General features: G+C 32.3%; 5 long non-coding RNA genes and 1 pseudogene across 7 annotated transcripts; all 6 read left to right on the forward strand.

The window, feature by feature from the left end:
• Positions 1–1,678: 1,678 nt before the first annotated feature.
• LOC148933067 (uncharacterized) lies at positions 1,679–2,377 on the forward strand. Its single transcript, XR_016135676.1, has 3 exons — positions 1,679–1,839; positions 1,954–2,041; positions 2,130–2,377. It is a non-coding gene; the product is annotated as an uncharacterized LOC148933067 (long non-coding RNA).
• Positions 2,378–6,680: 4,303 nt separating this feature from the next.
• LOC148933068 (uncharacterized) lies at positions 6,681–7,957 on the forward strand. 2 transcript variants are annotated; one of them, XR_016134340.1, is made up of 2 exons: positions 6,681–7,112; positions 7,744–7,957. It is a non-coding gene; the product is annotated as an uncharacterized LOC148933068 (long non-coding RNA). The 2 variants fall into 2 exon arrangements; XR_016134339.1 differs by lacking the exon at positions 6,681–7,112 and adding an exon at positions 7,121–7,590.
• Positions 7,958–9,252: 1,295 nt separating this feature from the next.
• On the forward strand, positions 9,253–13,587 carry LOC125219873 (putative late blight resistance protein homolog R1B-16; annotated as a pseudogene). The gene is made up of 4 exons (XR_016137363.1): positions 9,253–12,002; positions 12,586–12,794; positions 12,891–13,001; positions 13,124–13,587. The product of XR_016137363.1 is annotated as a putative late blight resistance protein homolog R1B-16 (transcript).
• A 3,281-nt stretch (positions 13,588–16,868) lies between these two features.
• On the forward strand, positions 16,869–17,522 carry LOC125217906 (uncharacterized). The gene is made up of 2 exons (XR_007175837.2): positions 16,869–17,045; positions 17,157–17,522. It is a non-coding gene; the product is annotated as an uncharacterized LOC125217906 (long non-coding RNA).
• Positions 17,523–23,267: 5,745 nt separating this feature from the next.
• LOC125217602 (uncharacterized) lies at positions 23,268–24,237 on the forward strand. The gene is made up of 2 exons (XR_007175761.2): positions 23,268–23,793; positions 23,905–24,237. It is a non-coding gene; the product is annotated as an uncharacterized LOC125217602 (long non-coding RNA).
• Positions 24,238–26,004: 1,767 nt separating this feature from the next.
• LOC125218880 (uncharacterized) lies at positions 26,005–26,815 on the forward strand. Its single transcript, XR_007176042.2, has 2 exons — positions 26,005–26,136; positions 26,496–26,815. It is a non-coding gene; the product is annotated as an uncharacterized LOC125218880 (long non-coding RNA).
• The last annotated feature ends 309 nt before the right edge of the window (positions 26,816–27,124 follow it).

Below are 27,124 nucleotides of genomic sequence, written 5' to 3' on the forward strand. Positions count from 1 at the left end.
AAAGAAAGATAATCAATGATGTATATAGTTCTCTTAATTATTTTGTAAGTTATCAAACGACACTTATTTCTGTAGCTAGAGCAAAGTTCAATTGTTTAACTTATAGGAGTAATTTTACTATACGAAAATAGTTACCAAAAAATATCATGAGTACATGTTTAACTTTTTTTTTATTTCACTCTAAATTAGTAATTATATGATCATTTCTTAATTTAATGAAATTTGTTACGCTAAATCCCAACAGTTTCATTATTGTTAATTTTAGTTATCTTATGCGTCTTACGTTTCGCTTTATTTCTTAAATAAGTATAATAAATTTTCAAGAATAATATATATATTACATGTGAAACTGGATTTAGTTGTTGCGTCTTGGCAAATAATTAAGACTCGCAAATTACCTTTATATATTTTTTTCCGATAATCTTTATGATAATACAAGTCTATAATATGAATTATCCTAACGATATAATTTAGAAATACTATGGTAACTAATTAAATACTCCTATAAATAGAGCTCAACTAAAAATTGAAAATTTTCTAATACTACATTACTACTCCTATTTTTTAAGTAGCTCCATAAACAGTTATAGCCCACATATCATTCAATTTAGAACAAAGTCCCAGTAACGTAAATATTTTTATGGCCCAACACATAGCCCAATTTCAAACTTTCTCTCTGTGTTACGTATTATCGTAAAATAATTAAATTCATTATAAAATTAATATTTTCTCTGTTCATAATCAATAATTATATTTTTTCGTTTTTTGCTGTCCAAAAAATTTGGATGGGCTCTATTTATTGCTCCATATGTAATTCACACGAGTCATTAAATAAGATTATTTAGTAAATGAATGTAAGGCAATTAATTTTTTTTAAATGAATGATAATTCAGCTCATCTAGCTAGCTTATCTACTTTAATTTTACTCTCAATTATTTATGCGATTCCATAAGTAATTTACTTTGGAAATTTTAATTTTCGTTATATATTCGAAATAGAATGTTGACGAAAGAGGATAACAGAATCATATAATGCTCACAAATTTATGTACTTTGGGAACAAAAAATTCAATTTATTTATTCTTTGATAGATGTTGAAAACACCATACAAGGGTTAGCAACCATTATTTTAAGAGAATTTTCTCTACCATTTACTCCCAACTACATCTTCCCAAGTCGACTTCAAATTATTTAAGGTTGAAGGTTTAGCAATTAATAATTTGAGCATTATATTAGTGAAAATACAGATGAGGTACTTCTTAATTAATTAGAAGAGGTGGAAGGCATAAATTGATGGTTGATGAGCAATTATCATATACTCCCTCCGTCCCCGATTAAGAGTCACACTTTTCCATTTTGGTCCGTCCCTAATTAAGAGTCCCACTTCATTTTTACCATAAATAGTAAGTAGGTCCCACATTCCACTAACTCAATCCACTCACATTTTATTATAAAACCAATATAAAAAAATGGGTCTCACATTCCATTAACTTTTTCAACCAACTTTTCTTTACATTTCTTAAAATTTGTGTCCGATCAAAGTGTGACTCCTAATCGGGGACGGAGGGAGTATATTAAAGTTGGTTCAATGATAATATCAAAGACATGAGAATGGATAGAAATTTGAGTAGGGGTGAAGACGTGAAGTTGTATGCTTCAACTATTTTAGTGAAATTGTAAAGCATATTCTTTCACCCCTTCTCTCTACCTCCTTCACTCCTCCGCCTCTCTAGATCTCGGTTTCGTGCCGCCGCCGCCGCCGCTGCATAAATCAATTCAAGGAGAATCATGGTTAATCAAAAATCAATTTTGTTGGTCACCATTTTGTTGATTGTAGTAGGTTAGCATCTCTTCTCTAACATCAAAATTATATTTAAAATCTTTTTTTTTTCGTTTATAACTTATCTATATAACATGGTTTATTATTATTTTTTAATTTAATAAATAAATGCAGTAAGCACATCATCAAGGTCTTGTCAATTCGATAAACATTGCGACACTCTAGCTCCTAGTTTGCAAGAAGATGTGAATTAAGATTGATTGTAAATCCAACAACTATTCTTTTAATATTATTAAATTTAATGTGTATGTTTATTATTTAAATTTAATATTTTTTCGTGTGTTATTCAGTTACGGTATGTGAAACGGATGAAGATTGCCCGGTATGCGTAAAAGGAAGAAGAATATGCACCCAGGGCTTCTGCGCCTGTGCTTAACATTAGACAAAAATTCCCTTGTAAATGAGGCAGTTATATTGATTTTGGTAACCCTATTATTGTTTTTTAATGTTGTCTCCAAATTTATAAATTTCCGAGCCGTTATATGTTTCCGTTGAAGTAAAAATTGATTATGTCAGTGAATTTTTTATATGGTTGTAATTATTATGCATTCATTTACTAATTTATCTAACCCGCCCTTAAAATTATCTGGCACTTTTCCTATTTTTTTAAGTAGCTCCATAACATTTTAAGAATAGCTCACATATCATTCAATTTAGAACAAGGCCCATTCGCGTAATAACTTAATTATTTTTCTGGCCCAACGCATAGCCCAATTTCAAACTTTCTTTCTCTGTTAATTAAATTCATTATAAAATTAATATTTTCTCTGTTCATAATTAACAATTACAGTATGTTTTTTCGTTTTTTGTTGTCCAAAAAATTTGGATGGGCTTTATTTATGCTCCATATGTAATTCACACGAGTCCTTAAATAAGATTATTTAGTAAATGAATGTAAGGCAATTACTTTTTTTTAAAAATGAATGATAATTCTGCTCATCTAGCTAGCTTATCTACTTTAATTTTACTCTCAATTATTTATGCGATTCCATAAGTAATTTACTATGGAAATTTTAATTTTCGCTATATATTCGAAATAGAATGTAAATTGACGAGAATCATATAATGCTCACAAATTTATGTACTTTGGGAACCAGAGACGAAGCCAGGATTTTTTACCTGGGGGGTCCAAAAACTGTTCATAATTGTGAGCTATTTTTTACGTCGACATTAATATCTCCGTAAACAGCTGCAACATGAGTGGAAGGAATAGTAAGAGATAGAGATGGTAATGAAATAAATAGTAGCGTTAGAAACTAGAGATATATACAACAACTTTAGTAAAAACCAATCCCGACATCAAAATTACACAATGTTGTGAAAATGACCGTATTTGCATCTTAAATACTATTAATAACATTTCTTATTAACGATTATACATCGTAACATCAAATAAATCATATGATATCATATTCACACATATTCATTGTTCGAAAGCTTACAATATCCTCTCGGTAGAGCTCTTCATATTTTTCGATCAATTTATATTTTAAATTAATCAAATATTTGTGATTTAAAAAGTAGAAAATGGTAGTATATGTTAAGATTCAAGAGTAATTGGAATGGGTTCTTTTAAGGAAATAAAATAGGAGTACTACTACTAAAATAAAAAGGAACTAAAACACTGCTGTTGCCAGGGTTTAACAATCGACTTCAGGAATAAAAGGCTAAATATCAAACCAACTCGGCTACCAATCGTGCTTACATATCTTCGGAATCTATACTAGTATATATAGTAATAATTTCAATAGCTGGGGGGCCCAGTGGCCTCCCATGCCCCAGTGTAGCTTCGTCGCTGCTGGGAACGAAAATTTCAATTTATTTATTCTTTGATAGATATTAAAAACAACATATATAAAAGGGTTAACAACCATTATTTTAAGAAAATTTTCTCTACCGTTTACTCATACCTACATCTTCCCAACTCGACTTCAAATTATTTAAGGTTGAAGGTTTAGCAATAAATTATTTGAGCATTATATTAGTGAAAATACAGATGAGGTACTTCTTAATTAGAAGAGGTGGAAGGCATAAAGTTGGTGGTTGATGAGCAATTATTATGTACACTAATTAAGTTGGTTAATTCAATGTTAATATCAAAGAAATGAGAATGGATAGAAAATTGAGTGGGGGTGAAGACGTGAAGTTGTATGCTTCAACTATTTTAGGGAAATTGGAAAGCTTTTATCGTGCCAAGTTAATTTGTGAAGCAGGTAAGATTCCCTTTTTTAATCTTTCTCCACATATAGAAGAAATGATGGAAAATGGGTTAATATTGTGGGCTCCAAAATAATCAGACAAATTAATGTAGACATATATATAACATTATTGTAGACATTCTCCATCCGTTCAAATCATTTTACCATTTTGGTCAGTTTCATAGTAGTGGAGTCATTTTTTTTTAAGTAAAAGTCAACATATTTCTTCTCACTTACTTTACTCTCTCTTACTTTATTATCTCTCTATCTCTCACCCATTTTCATTTCCTACTTTATTCTTAATTTACTTAACTCACTTAGCAATTTTTTTTTTTAAATCACGTGCTGAAAAGAAACGTCTCCAATACTATGGAACAAATGGAGTATAACATTATTATAGGAGCATATTTATTCCTTCACTTTTAAAAAAACATATGAAAAACAAAATATATGATCTATTTATGATTAAAACTATTAAATATTGATTAAAACTAAGGCGTCGTCGTACCTTATTGATCAAATATTAGACACTATCAAATATTGATTAAAACTATTAATTTATTATTTAATACTAGTAATTTTAATACTTAAAAAAAATTATTGATATTTAAAAATTGAAATTTAAAATTTAATTTTATAAAATTAAATCTAATATTGAAATAAAGAAACAAAGTGAAGGATGCCAAAAATAATATAAGATTTAGTACATAACTGAAATAATATCAGATTTAAAATGTAAATAGACCAAATTGCCCAAACCCCCACAAAACCCCCCAAAAGGGTATTTTCGTCACGAAACAGTGAAAAAGGACCATTTTCGAGATAAACGCTTAGTCCAGGATTGTCTGGGAATATTTTTAAAGTCCAGGATTTATTGGCGAGATAAACGCATAGTCGAAGGACTATTTTTGTAGTTCACTCTATCTCTAAATATTGTTGTTAGCCTTTTGGTAACATGCTTCCTCTAGCATGCACTCGTCATATTCCCCTTCCTCACTGACCCTCCTCCACCCGCAACATGTTCGAGCAACGAAAGAGGTATACAATGCCGCGGCAACAGAGTCGGCGCCCTAACCTTGACATCTCAAAGCCTTGCCAGATGATACAGCTTTGGGATGCATAAGACATAGGAATTACAGCAGTCAAAGTGATGTTAGATCAAAATTACGAAATTCATGTATTTAGATTCGATAATAAAAGTTAGGGGAAAAACCAAAAAAAGATAGTGAAAGTTGGCGATTTAGATTCAAAAATAAAAGCTACGGGGGAAACCAAAAAAATGGTGAAAGTTCGTGATTTAGATTCAAGGAAAATGGTGAAAGTTTGTATATTTACATGTAAATAACCTACTATAATGTTAATTATTTTGTAAGTTGATGTTGAAACGACTCTTATTTCTTCTGTATGTACAAAGTTAGTAATGGTTTAACTTTAGAAAACACAAAATCATTTTATTACATGAAAATAATTAGCTAGAAAAATCATCCAGAGTCAGACTGTTTATTTTTCATTTTCTTTTTGAGAATCCAAAAATAAAAGAGTCGTACTTCAAATTCACTCTGGAAGATACTGATCCAACTATGACAAGTAGGCAATGACATTAGCTCTGGAAGATTGGATGAGGAGTCTATGGCAGGTCGTACTGAAGGTGTTTGTGACCAATGGCGGATCCAGGAGTTAAATATCGTGGGGTCGAAACAAATAATAAAAATAATATTAAAATAAATATTTGTTTTTTAAAAATACTCCCTCCATCCTGTTTAAAATAATACGTTTTCCTTTTTAGTTTGTCCCAATTAAAATGACACATTTTTTTTTTTGAAAATTTTTTCTCTCCAGTTAATACACCAACAACTTTTTCCTTGACATAAAAGAGTATAATTTAAATAGTTTAAATAAAATTTAAAAGTAATTTAATGTGAATAATATGGTTGGAATGTTAAATTATAGAAACTAACTTTAGAAAAATCTAGAGATATTATAATAAATTTGCTAAAATCGTTATTAACAAATTTACTTAGGTTTATTTGGAATAATAAAAATAAAGCAATAAAATTTGAAAGTTCATTTTAAAATTAGAAATAATCAAGATATGACACTATATTAAATAGGATATGTATCAGTTTTTCTTCTTGCCAGCTAAGCTAATTTAAATATGTAAATATAGTAGTAAATGCACAAAGTAGTGTTTGAATTCTCGATTATTGGGTCTCGATCTCTCTCTCCTCCCCCGCCATTCCATTTCTTTCTTCTTGAAAGCAAAAACTGAACAACTTATTTTATCCCTCTCTTCATTTCACGTCGCCGCTGCCTCAGTTTCACATTTCTAACTCAGCCTTGCCAGCTCTCTCTACGTGGAACAGGGTCGGAGGCACGGGCGTCGCGGGGTCGAAGGACCGATGAAAGAAGCGCTCCGGCGGCACTCCGGAGGGGTTGTTGGGGTCGGCCGACCCCAGGCGACCCCACCTGAATCCGCCGATGTTTGTGACATCCATGACCCAAAAACATGCATCATTTTACATATTAAAATAGTTTTATTTATCATTACATTTTTAGTATTATTTGCATAATAAATATTATATCTACATATATTACGTTAAGTATTAAAAACGTAATTTTAAGTGTATACAGTATACATATGTAATAATGTGAATGGGTGTTCTTAAAACTATTATTTTTGAATATGTATATATACACGTGTTATTAGTAGTTGTACATAAATAAGCAATAGTTTGTATAATTAGTTTTACTACCTATGAGATATACATAAAAGTTTTATGCATGGATACGTGTAAGAATTTAGCAACTCTCGTCATGATTTCTAATTTCAAGAATTATAGGAAATGCAGCTTAGGCCAAATGGATACACATAACTATATATTATTAGTATTAGTTAGTGCCTAAATAAGAGTCGGTCTATTACACCGCCATATGCATCTATATATTCACGAGGAAGCTTAGGTTTGAAAGTGAGTAGAAAAATACGGAAGAAGATAGAGAAAAGAAAAATAAACTTGAGGGTTATAGTGCAGGAGGCGGAATTGGTGTTAAAGCAAGATTATCTATTTTAATCAGGTGTGTATAAATCACACTTTTAATTTTACATATTTTATGTGATTAATTGTTATGTATTAAATTGGAGTGAATATTTGAATTATATGATGTGAGCTTGAAATGGTTATGTGTTATTTGATATTGATGGTGGAATATTGAATATATGAGTAGTGCTATGGATATATTTTTATATAGCATTAGAATTATTTGTATCATTGGATTAAAGAGGATATGTGACAATCTTGCTCTGGATTTGATATACAATGGCAAAAGACCTAGGGGTCATAGATAATGGACCTACAGGTCAAAGAAAATATGCAAAGAGGGACCTTCGTGGAAAGGTCAAATCAAAGAGGGGCCTTCGTGGAAAGGTCAATAATGCAAAGAGGGGCCTTCGTGGAAAGGTCAAATAAATATAATGGACCTACGGTTCGTATGCAATGGAACCCGGGCAGATGCCAGGCTTGATCTGTCACAGAATAATAAAAAGAATGGAGAGGTATATGCATGTGAATGTTAAATTGTTTATGATATTTATTACTTTCGGTGATATATGTTGGTGAATGAATGTATTTGATATTTGTATGTGGAATTAAATGTAAGGTTTATATACACTGAGTTGTGGCTCATATAAACCACTAATATTTTTCAGGAATAAGATATGAGTGAAGTATTTGGTTGAGATGAGTCGTAGGAATTGCACATGTTATCAGGGTCGGCGGCTGACGTGTTTTGGCAACCTTCTCCTCCTCATCATTTTTGCATGTAGATAAATATGCAGTATATAGAGTGGTGAGAGGGTCCACTACGGATTAGAATGTTTTGAAATATGTACTTGATAAATGTTAGCTTTTGAAATTTCATAATACGTGTGAAATTATTTATTTTAAATTTTGATTTTTATTTATAGCAAGTGCATATGTCATAAGGGTTGAGGTGCGACAGTGTTTGTCGTGCCATTAATGACGAGTCTAAGATTGGCTTTGTAGCTGAGTGGCTCGAGTGATAGCCATATATAACACATCTTTTTCCGATGTAAAATTGGAACCTTGTTCTAATATAACAATATTGACATTTAAAATTGAATGTATACCTTAAAAAATTATACTCCCTCCGTCTCAGATTTATAGTCACATTTTGTCATAAAAGTTCGTCCTACATTTATAGTCACATTTAGAATTTTCCATATTTGGACATAAAATTTTATCCCATTATTCACTAAAATTACACCCAAATGCCATTATCTACATTAAAATAAATCAGAACAAAAATAAAAAAGCAAAAAGTCAAAAAATGACTCACCTTCAACCAACTCACTTCATTTATTACACACTCCATCATCTCACTTCATTTATTACACACTGCATCATCTCACTCCACCATCTCATTTCATTTATTACACTCTCCACCTCTCACTTCATTAATTACACACAATTTCTTGAATCCCGTGTCATAACTAAATGTAACTATAAATTTGGGACGGATGGGGTATTAAGAATGTAACAAATTAAGAAGGTTATAATCTTCTCGTCGGGCCAGAATGTTTATTAAAAAATTTCACGTGTGTTGTAATTTGTCTTAATCCCGACCAAAGAGTTACTTCCCCCGTCCCGCTTAAGATGACACGTTTTCCTTTTTAGTTTGTCCCAACTAAGATGACACATTTCCTTTTTTGGAAATTTTCTCTCTCCAATTAATACACTCAACCACTTTTTCTCACTCCTATTAAAATATCCATCTTTCTTTATCTCTCTACTTTAATACTTACACCTATCTTTTCTCTCTCCAATTAAATAATTTAATCAATAACTCCTAAAATCTCGTGCTGGCTAAGCAATGTGTCATCTTAGCCGGGACGGAGGGAATAGTACACTACATTCTCTTTCCAAATCATTGGTCAATTAAATCAGAGACCAGTAAAAAAATGTTTCTAAATCTTGGAAAGTTTTTAATGATGTCGGAGGCATACCACTAATCCATTTTGCCCCAATAATTGGAACTTTTGCTATGGTAATAATTACACTACTTATCAATTGCTGTGGGCTGTGGCCCACACCAGCGAACAGGAGACTACGAACTTTTTTTTTTTGTATTAGTCTTTCTTTACTATTCTCTCATCATTTGTATTTCGATTTTCTTCTTTATCATTCATCTCATATTTCTCCCCCACTTCTTATTTTTTTCATCCGTTGACTTTTCCAAAACAAACATCAAAAGCTGATCGGATCAGAGATGGCGGCGACTGCTTATGCATCTCTTGTTTCGTTGTTGAATACTATGGATCAGATCCACACTCATCCTCTCCTTTCCTCTTGTTTCGACAACCACCAGTTTCAATCTCTTCGGGAAAAGGTTGACTTTCTCATCGATTTTGTGGAGACTTATTCCGAAGAAGCAGAAGATCTGATGAGGCTGATTGTGGATGCAGCTCGTGAAGCTGAAGACATGATTGAAGTCGAAGCTGCTGATCGAACTATTACTTCATCTGCTACCAAAAGTCTTACTAATGTTGCACTGCCTCAAGAAAATGATACGAGAGATGAGCTCCATCAAGGAAAAGGCTATCAAGTTTAAAGAGGAAACCCCATCCGTGAGTTCCATGCCTCCACTATCATTGCCGTCGTCATCATCGGCTTCTCGAGCAGCTAATAAGACTACCATGCTGGGATTTGATGGCTATGTGGCGCAGCTTCTGGATGAGCTCATTGGGCATGATTCTCGAAGAATACTCCCAATTGTCGGAATGGGAGGCGCTGGTAAGACCACTCTTGCCAAAAATGTCTACGAAAATTCACTTGTGGTGTATCATTTTCATGTCCGTGCATGGGTTACTGTATCTCAAGAATATAATGCAACTCATATGCTTTCACAAGCTCTAGACTGCCTACAAGTAGGTAATATTGAGAATAAATCCGATGATCAACTAGGTGAGAAGTTGTATCGAACTTTATTTGGTCGGAGATATATGATCGTCTTGGATGATGTGTGGAGTGTTGTAGCTTGGGAAAAGATTAAGCCTTACTTCCCGGAAAATGGTAATGGAAGCCGGATTGTTGTGACGACCAGGGAACAAGAAGTGGTTAATTACTTTGGCTCCTCTTCACTTGTTGTGGGTTTTCTTGATTATCAAAATAGTTGGGACCTTTTCTGTGAAGTGACATTTGCACAACAAAATTGCCCTCCTCAGTTGCAAGAAATAGCGAAGAGCATTGTCACAAAGTGCGGAGGACTTCCACTTGCAATCCGTGTTATTGGTGGGCTTCTTGGAAAAGTTCCTAGAACCGAAGAGTATTGGGAGCAAATCAAAAAAGACAAGAGCTTGGTTATGGAATATTCAGGTGAGGGAAACAAACCATCCAGTATACTATATATGAGTTACAAGCATTTGCCTGTTCGTTTGAAACCATGTTTTCTCTACTTGGGATTATTTCCAGAAGATTATTCGATAGATGTGTGTGAACTTATCCAACTATGGGTTGCCGAAGGATTCATAAAAGCATCTAAAAACGAAATTTTGGAACAACTTGCAAAGAGTTACATAAAGGAACTTGTTGATAGAAATCTTCTTTTAGTTTATAGGTTGACAGAACACAACAAAGTAAAATATTATTGTGTTCATGATCTTGTAAGAGAGTTGTGCATAAAGACAGCAGTAAAGGAAGATTTTTATTGTGTGCAAAGAGACTTAGATGGGAGGCGTCATTACATATTTGATGAACGACCGGTAAGTTTATACCTTGAAGAAGCTCCAACTTCAGAAAAGCCATCAGTTTTCAGTCCTCTAATATCGAGCTTGCAGGGAGAAGCGCCGTTGAAGTCTAGATTGTTGAGAGTGTATTATGGTAATCGCGAGAGTATGCTAGACATTTCTCTTAAACAAATCAACTTGCGCTACATATACTACAAATACCATTATGAATCTGATGGATTTATGCAAATTCCTCGGTCGATATCACTGTGTTGGAGTCTGCTAACTTTGATTGTGTCCAACTGGTGGTACACAGGTTCTTTACCATCCGAGATTTGGAATATGCCACAGCTTAGGCATATAGATATTCGCAATCATATTCCAATTGATCCTCCTGCTGCAGGTGACGTCTCTGTTTTACAAAACTTACAGACACTTAAAACAGTGAAGAATCTCATTTTCAGCGAGGAGTTGTGTGCCAAAATGCCCAACATTAGAGAATTGAATATTCTGTACGAGTTGGGAGAGGAATTGGATATTCTATACGAGTTGGGGGAGGAATTGGATATACTGTACAAGTTGGGAGAGGAATCGTATATTCTGTACAAGGTGGAACAGAGATTTAAGCTATATCAGTGTTTTCATCTGAATAACGTTGGCAGCTTAAGTAAGCTCGAATCGCTAAGAATCGATTCTCCAAGCAAGTCTGAATTGTGGAGAAAGCTATATATAGATGAATTTAAGCTACCGAATTCCCTCAGAGAGCTCACTTTATACAGTTGCTTTATTGGGCAGAGGGGTATGGCAATGATTGCTTCGTTACCTCATCTTCAACTTCTTGAATTATGGGATGCAGTATCAGGAGCAGAATTGAATTTTTTTAAACAGGAATTTCATAGCTTGAAACATCTGACCATTTCTAATGGTAATGGTTTGATTAATTGGATTGCGGACAAATCCAATCTCCCAGTGTTGGAGACGCTTTATCTTTCTTCATTACGGAACTTGGAAGAGATTCCTTTCGATATTGGAGACATATCCACACTTCAAAAAATAACTGTTCATGATTGTTCAGAATCAGTGAACATGTCAGCAATAAAGATACTTGAAGAACATGAGGACCTTGGAAACCAATCCCTTCAACTTATAATTTATATCGGCTTGGCAGCAATGTTGGAAGAGAGCAAGCAACGGTACACATCCCAAAATCTTCAGATCTACAGGTAATGTGGAATGAAAAATACTCCCTCCATCCTAATAAATATGAAACATTTAGTTTAATGAAGAGAAAGTAAAATAAGAGAGGGGCAAAAAATAGAGACGATGTTATTTACATTTTACAAAATGTTTAATTTTTAATGAACAATTCATAAAGAAAAATATTTAATGGGACAAAGGAGTATATCTTTCCTTTTTTTTTCTTTTTTTCTTTTTTCTATATATTGGTTTATGATTTCTACACACTTGTTATTCTTGGTATGATGGATCCAATGAGGATAAGACTAAAATGAAAATCTGAAATGACGTTCATTTTGTATTTCTTTTGCAATTTAATTTATTTCATTTCGTCATCGTTTCTATTACCAAATAAATGAATAGAGTATCTATGAACCTTTGCCTCTTGTACACATATTCCTCAATCTGTAATTTAAATTATACATTTTCCTTTGAATAAAAGAATTATGGATTAAATTTTAATCAACCTTATTTTGATACTGTGACTTCTAGTAATTTTTTTTAGATATTGGTTTATGATTGTAAACTCTATTATGATGAGACTAACACTTGCATGATTTTTCCTCCTAGTTTTATGGACTTTTAGTGTTAGTTTGGTGTTATCGATCGAGGCTCTGAGACTAATGATTAAGTTGGGAGTCGAAACACCTACCTTGCGAATTAATCCCGAAACTCACGGCCAATGCATCAATAGTCAAACAAAGAGTGATTCACGCTAGCATGCCCGAAGGCAAGGACCGTGGGCTCGGTTCCATCGTGGAGAATTCGATGATATGTAGGTAATCTATTGAAAAACACTCCACTACTTTGTTGTTCTATTCAATAATCGTCAAATGTTCTGAGTTGTGAAAATAATTGCATGTTGCAAATTTCAGGCAAATGAGTTCATTGATTCAACTGGTGTAGACTTTTTGGCTGTTTGCAATGGAAACGTTCATGGAACATACCCTGCTGGCGGCCCAAATCTGAGACTCGATTTGCTCAAGGTAAATTACTTTATGTAATTAATACTATATGACAATGGTTTTGCTATTTGAGAGAATATGAATATAAATTGGTTTTTTGAAATCAGTTGTTGTTGCTTTTTCTTTTATTTTTCATGCAAAAGTGAAGTTGCATATGCTTACAGTGTGGCCCATGAATAGTTAAGGGATGAGACAATTAAGAGACGGATAAGAGACAGGGATGCGGATGGCCTTAACGACTTTGGGACCCACTCGGATCTTTCAGTTCACGGAACCAGACACTCCCGTATATGCAGCTGGAGAGGTACACAATGCCGCGCCAACACAGTCGTCGACCTAACCTTAACATCTCTAGGCGTGAGAGTTGGTCTGTTAGATTGCTGGAAGGTGGAAGGATGGTGAGGAAGAAGAAGAAGAGTGCTAGAGAAAGAAGAAATGTCATCAAGGTTGCCGGAGATAGGAATATTTATGGAGGAAATATGAGAAGAATAAGTGGTGAGGACCACACATATCATTTCCATTTGCTACCATGTGCATTTCAAGGAGTACTTACTAAATGTATAAATACTCCATTATTTAAATTCTAATTTTCTTTAAAGCTACAAAATTACTAGTATTACAATATTACTACTCATCCTACTATTTTTTACTAAGAATTTTTTTGAAACGTTTTCGTAGAAGTCATTTAACGATATATGAATATTCGTAGAAGTTAGTTATTGCAGTCAACAAATGCTTACTACTGTAAAATAATACTAGCTCCCTCCGTCTGAGGGTGGAAATTCGAGTACCCTTGGATACCCAACCCAAGAAAACCGGGTACCGAACCCGAAAAATAGTTTAAAGTGCACACCCGATACCCGGCCCCATAGGTTTTTACTATATAGGAGTATTATTTAATGTGAAAGCCATATTCAATCTTTTTCACTATGGAAAATGGAGGATGATGAGGCAATTGCATAACGTTATTAGAGAGTTAAAACTGTCCAACTCAACCTACTGTTAGCTCGTTGATTAATTTGTCTGGTTATTTCGAGCCACATTCACCTACTTTCCATCTAAAAAAAAGGGACTCTTAAAGTCGCACGGTAAAAGGTTTCCAATTTCACTAAAATATAGTTGAATCGTTCAATATCACGTCTTCACCCCCACTCAATTTTCTATCCATTCTCATGTCTTCGATACAAATTACAAACGTTTAAATTTATGAGTCACAAAAATTTAAATTTAAAATCAAATCAAATGACAAGTTATTAGAGTATTGGATTGGGCTCTGCTATCAGAAGGGCCCAATGTTTAAAACTAAGGCCCATTGTAAAGAGATGCTTCTCTAGAATCACTTACGTAATAAATTTTATACTGTAAAATAATTTTATAAATTCATAAAAATATTATTTTATGAAATCTAAAATTATAAATATATAAAATAAAAAATAATTATTAAAAAATATAAAATTAAACAAAGAAAAAAAAACACATATACCAAATGAGAAACAATATTATTATTTCAAGTTCTAAAATCGCAAATTTATACAATAACAATTTATTGTACCAATAAAACTCATATAACCAAATAAGTTTATAAACCAAAAATTGCCACAAATCACATATCATTTAAATCACTTTTAGATCTATACTACAAAAGATCAATCACAAACACATGTCAATAAAAATAATGTATAAATATATATTAGAAGATAGCAAAGTCAATTAAAATCATCAACAAAAATACAGCAAAATAGCATGGAATATACAATCGATATCAATATGCATGCATTTAGCCGGAAAAAAAAATTTGGTTGCATACCCTAATATTATACCCCGCATCGCCTACTTCCCGTGTAACTGTTACCACCCATACCACGTTCAGGAAAGACAAATGAATAAGGATCCACCAACCTAATATTCATACAAAGCATTACATGAAAAAATTATACATTTGACACTTCACAATATGAGAACAAACTTTTTTTCTCAGACATTTGATTAGAAAAATAAAAAACTAAATGCATCTGACGGAAGTATCATCGTTCAATATTTCTTATTGGACATTCACCAAATAGATGCTATCTTACAATATATTTATCACAAGACTATATCGTTACATTAAAGAAATGTGTAACATAAAAATTAAACCAGAATAGGTGAGAAAGACTGAAAGTAAACAACAGCTTACGAAGGAGTTCATAAGGTGTACTACTCTTTGATGATCAACCATTAAATAAAAAGAAAAATCTCTTTATATATCCCAAAGTTAATAGTTAGTGGGTAAATAACAATGAATGTCAGTAATGGATAGTTAATCTTTATTATAGTAAGTATATTAAAAAAATCTTTTTTATATTATTAATGGCATTCATGTAATTATTCCCAAAACTCCCCTTTTATATATTTATATATACAAGAAAATAATTATAAAGAAAAATTATGTACTAGTACATGTTAAATTTGTTTTAAACGTTCTGGTTTGAAATATGTCACAGTGGACAAAAATTTGCCCCCAACTCCATTATTCAAGGAGCCATGCATTTATTGTTTATTTAAAAATTTGCCCCCAACTCCATTATTCAAGAGCCATGCATTTATTGTTTATTCATTTATTCAACCACAATAGAGACCAATATTTTGTCTTTTCCTATAGTATGTTATGAATGAAATCATACATCGAGCCAAAGATATTCAGGAATAGTTATCTTCGCTATCTTTAAGAACTACTACTATTATTAGTGTTATTTGATTTGTTGCCTAATTTAGAGTGTTCTATGATTTGATATTATTCATTGTTTGATTTGTTTGCTATTTTGCTAATTAATGATTTATGTTTATTTAATTGTCATGAGGGATGATTGTAATGATCTACAATATCAAAGGAGAATTATTTAAATCTCACTCTAACCCGGTGACATTTCTTTTCTCTTTTTGCTATCATTGTTTCGACAATTCCATCTCCCTTTACCTCAACTTTTTGGAGTTTGAACTTTGAACTTAAAGCTTCTCTTAATGATCGGGATAAGGAAAGCTTCTTAGTGATTTCAAACTCCAGAGAGTTACTGATATTAGCAACTAATTATACTCTAATAGTCCTTCCATATATATACTTTTTAACGAAAAATAGTGTCATATTTTCATTTTCATTTGTTTATCAAAATTAATCCCATTTGATAGAAATATGGTACCATAACTTTTTTTCTTTCTTTCTCTATTTCTACTCTATCTACTTTCCTTTCTTTTTAATTCAAACACTTTGTCACCCTAAACAAATTAAACGAACGCGTATGAAAATTTACAGTTATTCATACAAAATAGGTTGAAATCCCAATCCTAAGGGCCCCACACATCCCGGTCCGACAGTATTATGAGAGGTGTTAAATCAGGGTATGCAGTGACCCCGCTTAAAGGGGAGTGTCTAACCCAATCTGCCAGAAGCCCACCTCCCAAGGCCTCACACTTATGCAGTTGTGCCTGAGAGGTGTTGCAACTACACGATAGTAGTGAGATTTGATCCTAGGTCAATCATATAAATCTGCCCCTCTGTAACCAACTGCACTCTGTCCCTACGCGCGGACTCAGTTATTATTATTCTTAGTACAATTGTCGCTTTGATCCAACGCAGTCTTCGTGGAACTAATAGACGACCCCAAAGTCTTCATCTCTATCAATATAGTAAACCGACCAATGAATTACCCTTCACACTACTTTCAACCAGTTGGAATCCACACAAGAATAAAATCAATATATTAATTGCGGATTTACTTTTTCAAACGAGAAAAATAAGATTCTGAGTTCTTAGCATCAAGACAAAAGCAAATCCTTGATTCTCAAATTTTAACATAAAATTACAAAAGTAGAACTCTTAATTAGTATAAAATTTTCAAGTTGTTGGCTTCTTCAACTTGCACATATATATATAAGCATGGTTGCTCGTAATAACTTCGGCTTGCATATATAAACACTAGATTTTGTACAAATCCGAAAAAATGGTTCAAACAAGAATTGAAATTATGGCTCTTTTATTATTGATGACTCTTCTAATTTCCTCACAAGTTGCAGACGCTCGAGTTTCATGTAAGCACTTTCTTTCTTTCTTTCTTTCGAAATTTCTCAGTTCATTCAAACATGTGTATAGTGTGTGTCTTTTTGAGTACTTGATCATTCATTAATGAGATATCATTTCAGATAAAGAAGATGAGAAGATGCTGAGAAGTTATGCACGTTATCGGTGCCCCCATGGATGTTGTAATATTGGTGCAGTTGCGGATTCTGATGCCGGTGCTCCTCGTACAGCCGTAGCAGCCGGGCCTCCCCCATATTGTCGCTGCTGCCTGTAACCCAACAATAGCCCTAGTATATTCGCTTGATGTATTTTTATGTAAAATTAAGGTGTTAAAATAAATAACTCCATAAAGGAAAGGAAAGTAAAGTTCATGTAGTATTTTTAACCGTTCAATTTACTTGAAATTAATGAGCTGTTGCCTGATTTTGATATGGCTTACCTGTAAATTGAATGAGTTGGACTAATTAACCGATATTTTTCTTGTTAAACATCTTTTACTTTGATTATTAAATTTATTGATTACTTAAAATTTGGGCCTTAAATATCATCCTCGTTTAAGTTTTAGCCCATTTATGTATGGGCCCAATGCAAAAAGGGAATGGGCTCAAATAAGAATTCTTAATAGCTTATGAGAATGGAAAATTCCATTGTCATCCATTCAAATTCAAGAATGAAAAATTACATCTTCTTTCCAAATCAATAGTGTTTAAGATAAAAAGCAAACATTTCATGATAGTAGTAGCTTTTACTAAAAAAGCAATAGGGTGGTGGGATGGGTTGCCTATTTTGGTGCCCAAATGGATGTTGTGGTGTTGTTGGTGCAGCCGTATTAGTCAGACGGCCCTCGGCCTTGTTCCCTGGCACTCCTTCACATCGTCGGTGCTGCCGTTGGCCCAACACTCAAAATCCAAACCGAATAAAAAATAGCCCGAGATGAAGTTAAATGTTTAAATTTGAGAAAACATGGTTGTATAATTTTCAGTTTAAGAAAATAAATTGTAAAGAAAAATTATTACTACTTAGTACTATTACAAGTTAAATTTTTTCTAAAAAACATTCTGATGATTCTGGCTTGACGTCTAGCCAAAATCTAACTGGATTATGATTAGAATGAGTCATGTATAAAATGTTCCAGTATTTATTTATTTCGACGCTCTATAAATATGTCATTTTACTTTTATCATTTTTTTAATAAATAAATCTTATATTCCACTAACTCATTTTATTCATAAATATTATAAAACTAAAATATAAAAATATAATTTACATTCCACTAATTTTTTCTACTTACTTTTCTTAATATAGAACATTCAATGGGGATCGGAGGCGGAGGGGTGTACAGCTTCAGACTTTAATCGTGTTATTTCGCTCGAAGAACATTCACAAATCGCAATGGGCAAAATATTGCCCCCAACTACATTATTCAAGAGCAATGCATTTATTGTTTATTTAATTTTTCAACCACAACAGAGACCAATATTTTGTTTTTTCCTATCATTATGCTCTGAATGAAATCATACATTGGAAGAAGCAAATACATCCAAATGGAGTCGAGCCAAAGATATTCGGGCGGCCGGAGTGTGGGAGCCGCCAAGACGACGGAATCGCCTTTTGCTGAAATTATTTTTGGTGTTATTTGATTTGTTGCCTAATTTACAGTGTTCTATACTTCTATTATTTGATAGTTATTGTTTGATTTCTTCTCTATTTTACTAATTAATGATTTATGGTTACTTTATTGTCAACACCTCTATATATAGAGAATTAGGGATGATGAGCTGTGATTAATTGCTAACTTTCTTAAGTTGCTAACTTGCTAACTCATCAACGCAATGCATTAAAAATGTCAATACATGATTTTGTTGAACTTCAATATAATGTGTTGACATGTTAATGCCACTGTATTGACATTTTTAATACATTTCATTGATGAGTTAGCAGAATTAGCAACTTAAATAGTTAGCAATATAAAACATCCCTAAGGATGATTAAGTAATGGTTTATAATATCAAAGAAAAATTATTCAATTCTCAATTCTCATCTAACGCCGCTGACATTTCTTTTCCCTCTTTTTGCCATTGTCGTTTCGACAACTCTATCCCCCTTCCGGAGTTGGAAAGCACTTAAAAGTTTCCCTAATGAACAAGGATAAGGAAAGTTTCAAATGCCTTCAAACAACATAAAGTTAGTGATATTAGCAATTATAATTGTTCTTTCATATTCCTGTGGGACGGACTAAAAAGAAAAGAATGCATATTCTTGTGGAGCGGAGGAAGTACTTTTTAAATTTTGTATTACTCTACTTTACCTACTTAGCTTTTCTTTCTTTTTCTCTCCTACTTTGTACAATCCATGTCGAGTATTAATAAATTTTCTGACAAATACTATGTCCCCTTAGACAAATGAACGTGCATGGAAATTTTCATTTATTTTATTCTTAGTACAATTGTCGCTTCTTCGTCTTTAATTATCAATATAGTAGTACCTACCTTCCAATGAATCACCCTTCACACCACTTTCAACCAGTGTGAATCTACGCAAGAATAAAATTAATATATTAATTGTGGATTTACTTTTCAAACGAGTAATTAAATAAGATCTTGAGTTCTTAACAAATCCTTGATTCTCAATTTTAGCATAAAATTAAATTACTATAGTAGAACTCTTACAAAATTTCAAAATTGTTGGCCCCCTCCCTAACTACCATGCTTCTTCAACTTGCTTATATAAGCATGGTCGCTCCTAATAACTTCAGCATGAATATATAACTTTCTATAAATCCAGGAAAATGGTTCACAAAAGAGTTGAAATTATGGCTCTTTTATTATTGACGGCTCTTCTAATTTCCTCACAAGTTGCAGATGCTCGACACCTCAATCGAGTTTCGTGTAAGCGTTTTCTTTCTTTTGAAATTTCTCATCTCATTCAAACATGTGTGTCTTCTTTATTCATTATAGTATATGATTTCAGATGAAGAAGGTGAGAAGATGATGAGAAGTTATGCACGTTTTGAGTGCCCCCATGGGTGTTGTAATATTGTTGGTGCTGTTGCGGATGCTACTACTGGTGATGGTGATGGTGCTCGTGCTCCTAGTGCAGCCGTAGCAGCCGGGCCTCCCCCTCCCCCACCCCCTCCCCCGTATTGTCGCTGCTGCCTGTAGCCCAACAATAGCCCTAGTTAGTATACTTGTTTTTTATATGGAAATTAATGAGCTGTTGTACAAAAAGCCCGAGATTGATATCTTCGATGCATTATTCTCTCTCTTACTTTACTATTTTCTCCACTTTAACTATTTATTGTTATTTTTATAAAAGGAGTGCTATTCCTAATCAACGCTACTCCTAATGACGGACGGATGGAGTACTATTTAATTTATAACCACCCTTGGGCCTTGGCCTAGGTAAACAGACGCAGTCTTCATTGAAAATAGACTACACCAATGTCTTCGTCTTTATTCAACCCCAAGAAATAACAATAATAAAAATATATTTACTAGTCAAACAAGGAAAAGTAGATCGATTTAGCATCAAGACAAAAAGTCAAGGCATGTGTTAGACATACTGGGAAATCTAAACAATAAAAATAAGTATAAGTGTAACATAATATAAATATTACTAATATAAAAGAAAGCGTGTTAAAATATAGTAGTACATAGAGAAATAGTATAACAAAATAACCTTGCATTATTCTAAAAAAGCTTTTTTTTTTTATGTAGTTTATAGGAGTATAAATAAGGTGCGTTAAAATGACAACACCTCTTAAAGTGACACTGTGACACTACGTAGCCTGCAATATTATAAACGCTACACTGTAATCTATAGATTGCAGTCTAGCGTATTGGATATTGCAGACCGAGAAAATTTACCCTTGAGCGTTTTTTATGATTGCCACATGACAGCTGATTAATCATCCACATGTACAAATGATTGGCTAGGAATGGTGGTATGATGTCACTTTAGGAGGTGTCGCCATTTTAACACAAACTGTATATATAAGCATGGTTCTAAGTTAATTTGATTCATAGGTTTACTAGAAATACATAATTTGATCATATTTCCGATTTTTTGGTATAAATGATATTCCTATTTTATACTCCATCCATCCCACAAGAATATGCACTCTTTCCTTTTTAGCCCGTCCCACAAGAATATGCACTCTTTCCTTTTTAGCCCGTCCCACAAGAATATGCACTTTCTAATTTTGCAAATTCTTTTCTCTCTAATGAGGTGGGACTCATTTCCCACTAACAATACTTTAATTACTTTTTTTCTCTACCTCTCAATTTTGCATTAAAACCAGTGCCCGACCCAAAATTCATATTCTTTGAAGACATATGGAGTATAAAAATAGATGATACAAATATATAAGTAGTACAATAATTTACTAAACCATGACCATTAGAAATTATAGTTACTAAAGATAGACATGTAAAAAATAAATTATAAAAGTACACATTTCATATAGATATAAATGTACTCTTTCGAAAAATCATAGCAAATCTCCACCAATTTGATTTTTGCGACGTTCATTCCTGAAGAATTTGTCTATAAATATAGAGTGAATGAACACATTCTCATACAAAATCAAACATACATGCTCATTAAATTTCCTTAGTAGAAAATGGTTTCCAAAAGAAATGTATCCATAGCACTATTGTTAGTTATCGTGTTTCTCATTTCCTCAGAGGTTGCAGATGCTAGAGAACTGGCTGAGGCTTCGACCCATAGATTGGCATGTAAGCACGTTTATAACACCCCTTATTCGATTATCGAAAAAGTTAAATAGTGTCACATTTTTGTTCCTTTCAGGCAGTTTAATTTAAGAATAGTATTAACTGTTAATTAATTTATTATATTGGTTTTATAATCAGCAAAGGAACTTGAAGAGAGAGATGATAATTGATCCATACCTATAAACGATAGTTCGGCCCGTGTATTTATAATAACTTACTCCCTTTGTCTATGCACCACGATTTAAAGCTTCATTTTGATTTGGTGGAGATTTTAAGAAATTATTTAATTTTAATGGATTGAAACATAATGATTTAATAAAGTATGTGAGTTCATAAAGTAAATATATAAAAAAGCCTACAAAATAGGAGTATTATTTTTTGGAAGGAGAGAGTACGTGTTTATAAATTACTTAGTATAATGCGGTAGATGAAGTGTTTATTCTGATATTTTTCTCTCCAAGTCAATTTTTTATCCGGACTGAAGTCTTCAAGTTAACAAAACAACTTATTTTTATTGTTCCCACAACAGCCATTAATTAATGTGAACATATACAAATTTTAGAATCGCGTTTCTTTTCGACACGTGAATTAAGAAAAATTATGTTAAGTGAATTAAGTAAAAAAGGAATAAAATAAAAAATAAAAAGGTAGAAAAATGAAAAAAGATTAAAAAAAAATAAAATAAAGTAAATGAAAAGAAATACGTTTATTTTTATTTAAAAGAAAAATGATTTTTTTATTATGGAGCAGAAAGAAGGCAGTATTGATTTGGCTGTTTTTTCAGTGTATATGATCGCGTGTGTTTGTTTCTTTCTCACCGTCATGAGATGGTCAACTCTATGTTTGATTATTAATCTATCAGTTTTTAACAAACATTTGATTCTATGTCACAAGTGTACAAAAGTTTGCCCCCAAAGAGCCATGCATTTATTGTTTATTTATTTTTTCAACTACATTAGAGACCAATATTTTGTCTTTTCCTATCATTATGTTATGAATGAAATCATACATCGGTGTCTTGTTCGTGTCGTGTTCATGTTACACGTTAAGAAATAATATTAATATATTATAATATTATTATTTTTTTTTTATTTTTAAAATTTAATATAAGAAACAATATTTATATATTATAATATTATTATTATAGTGTCGTTATTGTGCCGTGTCATATATTTGTTGTTATCGTGTCGTGTTGACCCGAAGTGGTTCGTGTCGTTAATGAGTTCGTGTCGTGTTCGTGTCTGAGGGTAGCGGGTTATGTTTGTGTTCGTGTTTAGAGTTTTCTTAACGGGTCGTGTTTGTGTTTGTTGTTATCGTGCTGTATCATTATCGTGTCGACACGATAACAACACAACATGCACGATTTGCCACCCCTACATTCGATAGAAAATGGTATCATAACTTTTTTTTTTTATTTCTCCATTTCTACCTTATCTTCTTTTCTTTCTTTTTCATTCAAATACTATGTCACCCTAAACAAATTAAAGGAGCGTGCAAGGAAATTTTCAGTTATTATTATTCTTAGTATAATTGTCGCTTTGATCCAACGCAGTCTTCGTGGAACTAATTGAGACCCCAAAGTCTTCATCTCTATCAAATAGTAAACCGACCAATGAATTACCCTTCACACTACTTTCAACTTGGAATCCACACAAGAACAAAATTAATACTATATTAATTTTGGATTTACTTTTCAAACGAGTAAAATAAGATCTTGAGTTCCTAGCATCAAGACAAAAACAAATTCTTGATCCTCAAATTTTAACATAAAATTACAAAAGTAGAACTCTTAATTATAAAATTTTAAAATTGTTGCCCCCCTAACCGCCATGTTTCTTCAACTTGCACATATATATATAAGCATGGTTGCTCCTAATAGCTTCAGCTTGCATGTATAAACATTAGATTTTGTACAAATCCAAAAAAATGGTTCAAACAAGAATTGAAATTATGGGTCTTTTAATATTGATGGCTCTTCTAATTTCCTCACAAGTTGCAGACGCTCGGCACCTCAATCGAGTTTCATGTAAGCACTTTCATTCTTTCTTTCTTTAGAAATTTCTCAGCTCATTCAAACATGTGTGTAGTGTGTGTCTTTTTGAGTACTTGATTATTCATTAATGAGATATGATTTCAGATAAAGAAGGTGAGAAGATGATGAGAAGCTATGCACGTTATCGGTGCCCCCATGGATGTTGTAATGATATTGGTGCTGTTGCGGATGCTGATGCCGGTGCTGGTGCTCCTCGTACAGCCGTAGCAGCCGGGCGTACCCCATATTGTCGCTGCTGCGATTAGCCCAACAATAGCCCTAGTATATTAGCTTGATGTATTTTTATGTAAAATTAATTAATGTGTTAAAATAAATAAATACTAGTAGTACTCTATAAAGGAAAGGAAAGGAAAGGAAAGTTAATGTATTTCTAATTAACTGTTCAATTTACTTTGAAAATAATGAGCTGTTGCCTTATTTTGATATGGCTTACCTGTAAATTGAATGAGTTGGACTAATTAACCGATATTTTTCTTGTTAAACATCTTTACTTTATTTTTCATATTTTAATGTTTGATGTTTGAAAAGGATTTTGATTTTATCCGACGCCTAATTTAAATATTATTACATACAAGTAGGGATGTCAATTGGGCTAACCCGTTTGAGTTCGGGCCAATCCATTCGGATTGCCGGGCTATTTAGGTGTGTGCTATTCGGATTATGGATTTTTCGGGATATAAATTTTCAACCCTAACCCTAAACCGTCGGGTTTTGAGCTAATCCATCGGACTATTCGGCCTAAAAGCTTTCGAAAATAATTTCTTGTATCAAAATTTTCTTCTATAAAATAATTTTAAATTTTAGATACTTTTTTTTCTTTTTAGTTAGAATCATATAAAATCTTCATATTTTCATAGTATTCTACAATAATACTTGGAAATAAGCATTTCATCTCGATCAACTACAACATAAATTAAAGCTTGTGTTCATGTCATTATTTTGACATTGTTCGTAACTAATTCTTTGTGAAAATTTAAAATCATATCTTACATGAATTATTATTAAAATGATAAATATATTAAGATTTTGATGATTTATTTCTTAATTTTGTCTTCATTGGCTTTGGTGGTGGTAAGACACTAGTGACAGATGATGGGACAGTGGAATAATGAGTTGAGGTGGAACTTGAAAGCTGATATTGTAGGATCGAGTGGAAAAGTGTAGAGTGAAGATTCAATAAGACTAATGCTTATGTAGAAAGATTGAAGATTCAAAAATATAAAAAAAACCCTAAAACTTAATAATTTTTAATTAAAAGTTGCAACCCATCGGGCCGACCCGCAACCCGTTCGGGCCAACCCGTTTAATCCGCCAACCCATTTGGGCCAACCCGTTTAGCCCGTTTTGTATTCGGGTAATAAAATTACAACCCTAATCCGTTCATTTTACCGGGTTGTTCGAGCCGGCCCACAGATTTCGGATTGAATTGACATCCCTACACACAAGATTAAGAAAGATACTCGTTAAATGTTAAATAATGACATACCAGTTTGCCAAGTTTTTAATGTATATTATTAGTTATTTTGTAAGTTTAAGTTGAATCCACACACGTGATTTTATATAATTTTATTTTGTGTATTAAGTGAAGAAAAAATAATATAAGAGAGAGGGAATAAAAGATAAATATGTATTTACTTTTTTAATATTAATCACGTTGATCGGAACAAATCAAAAAGAAAACAAATCATCTTTGAGGAGAAAAGTACTTGTCAAACAAGAAAAGGTAGTCAAACAAGAAAAAGTCAAGACATTGTTTCGAATTTTCGATCATGAAATGAGACCCAGTAATGTAGTATACAGAAAGCGTGTTAAAATAAATATAAAGAAGTTGTATTACGAAATAACCTTGCATTATTCTAGAAAAAGCTTTCATTATCGTATATATAGTTTATATAAATAATGATGGTTCTAAGTTATTCATAGGAAGTTTTTTTACTAAAAATATTATTGATATTCCTATTTTATATTAAAATAATACCAAATATATATACATTAATTGACTAAACTATTACCATTGGAAATTGTAATTACATGTGAAAAATAAATTAGAAAAGTACACATTTCATATTGATATAATGTACTCTTTGAAAAATCATAGCAAAACCAATTTGATTTTTTCGTCCATTGCATGAAGAATTTGTCTATAAATATCGAGTGGAAAATGAGAAAATTCTCATACAAAATCAAAACATACAGAGAAGAAAATGGTTTCCAAAAGAAATGTAACCATAGCTCTATTGTTAGTTATCATGCTTCTCATTTCCTCAGAGGTTGCAGATTCTAGAGAACTGGTTGAGACGTCCCATAAAGTAGCATGTAAGTGATGTTACAATTTTCTATCTTTCCAAATTTATTTATACATTTACTTACTGATATATGAATTTAAATTATATTTATCCTGCCAGTTTATTTTAAAATCAATTAGTTAATTATACCATATCATCGGGAAAATATGGAGATATTAATAAAAAATCATGAAAACATGTTAAAAGAATCAAATATTAGTATGAATGAGTTGACTAGTAACTAAAAATCTAAAATTATTTTTAAATTTGATTAGTTTCACTTTAGACTCTCACACTAATGATATATAGGATTCAGATTATAATTATGATTATTCTGAACACTATTAACTGTGAATTAATTTAATTTAATTATGTTGGTTTTATGATCAGCAAAGGAAAATGCAGAGATAGATCAAGATGGATACGACTGTCCCTATGGTTGCTGTGGTACACAGAGCTTATATTGCCGATGCTGCCGTTAACCATATCAAGAAAACTAGACTTACTCCCTCCATCCGCGATTTAAAGTCTCATTTTGACTCAGTAAAATTTTTTAGAAATTATTTGATTTTCTGTAGAAAAATATAGTGACGTTTGATCCATTTTATATATTAATTTTATAATAGAATGTAATATTACGAGTATTATTTACGAAAGTGTAGGTAAAGTCTATTTAACGGACATACTAAAATGGCAAACTAAGTATATTATTTCGCGGAGGGAGAGTACATATTTGTAACTGTAGATGAAGTGCTTATTTTATTATTTCGCTCAAAGTCTATTCTTTATCCGGACTGAATTTATCAAGTTATATAACAAAGCAATCTAGTATATTTATTGTTCCCACAACAACCATTCATTAACGTGGACATTTACAAATTCATCATTTTTATTTTATTAACACTTGCAAGGAAATTTCTCACAAACCACTCCCATCTCAATCTTATAACAATTTCCACTTTGATTTGCTATAAATTAACGCCTTCCGAGAAAATGCGTTATAGCATCTCCAATGGAGA

This window comes from Salvia hispanica, chromosome 1 (genome assembly GCF_029641045.1).
Source record: "Salvia hispanica isolate PSC_SH4W2 chromosome 1, Shi_PSC_v1, whole genome shotgun sequence".
Classification (NCBI taxonomy): domain Eukaryota; kingdom Viridiplantae; phylum Streptophyta; class Magnoliopsida; order Lamiales; family Lamiaceae; genus Salvia; species Salvia hispanica.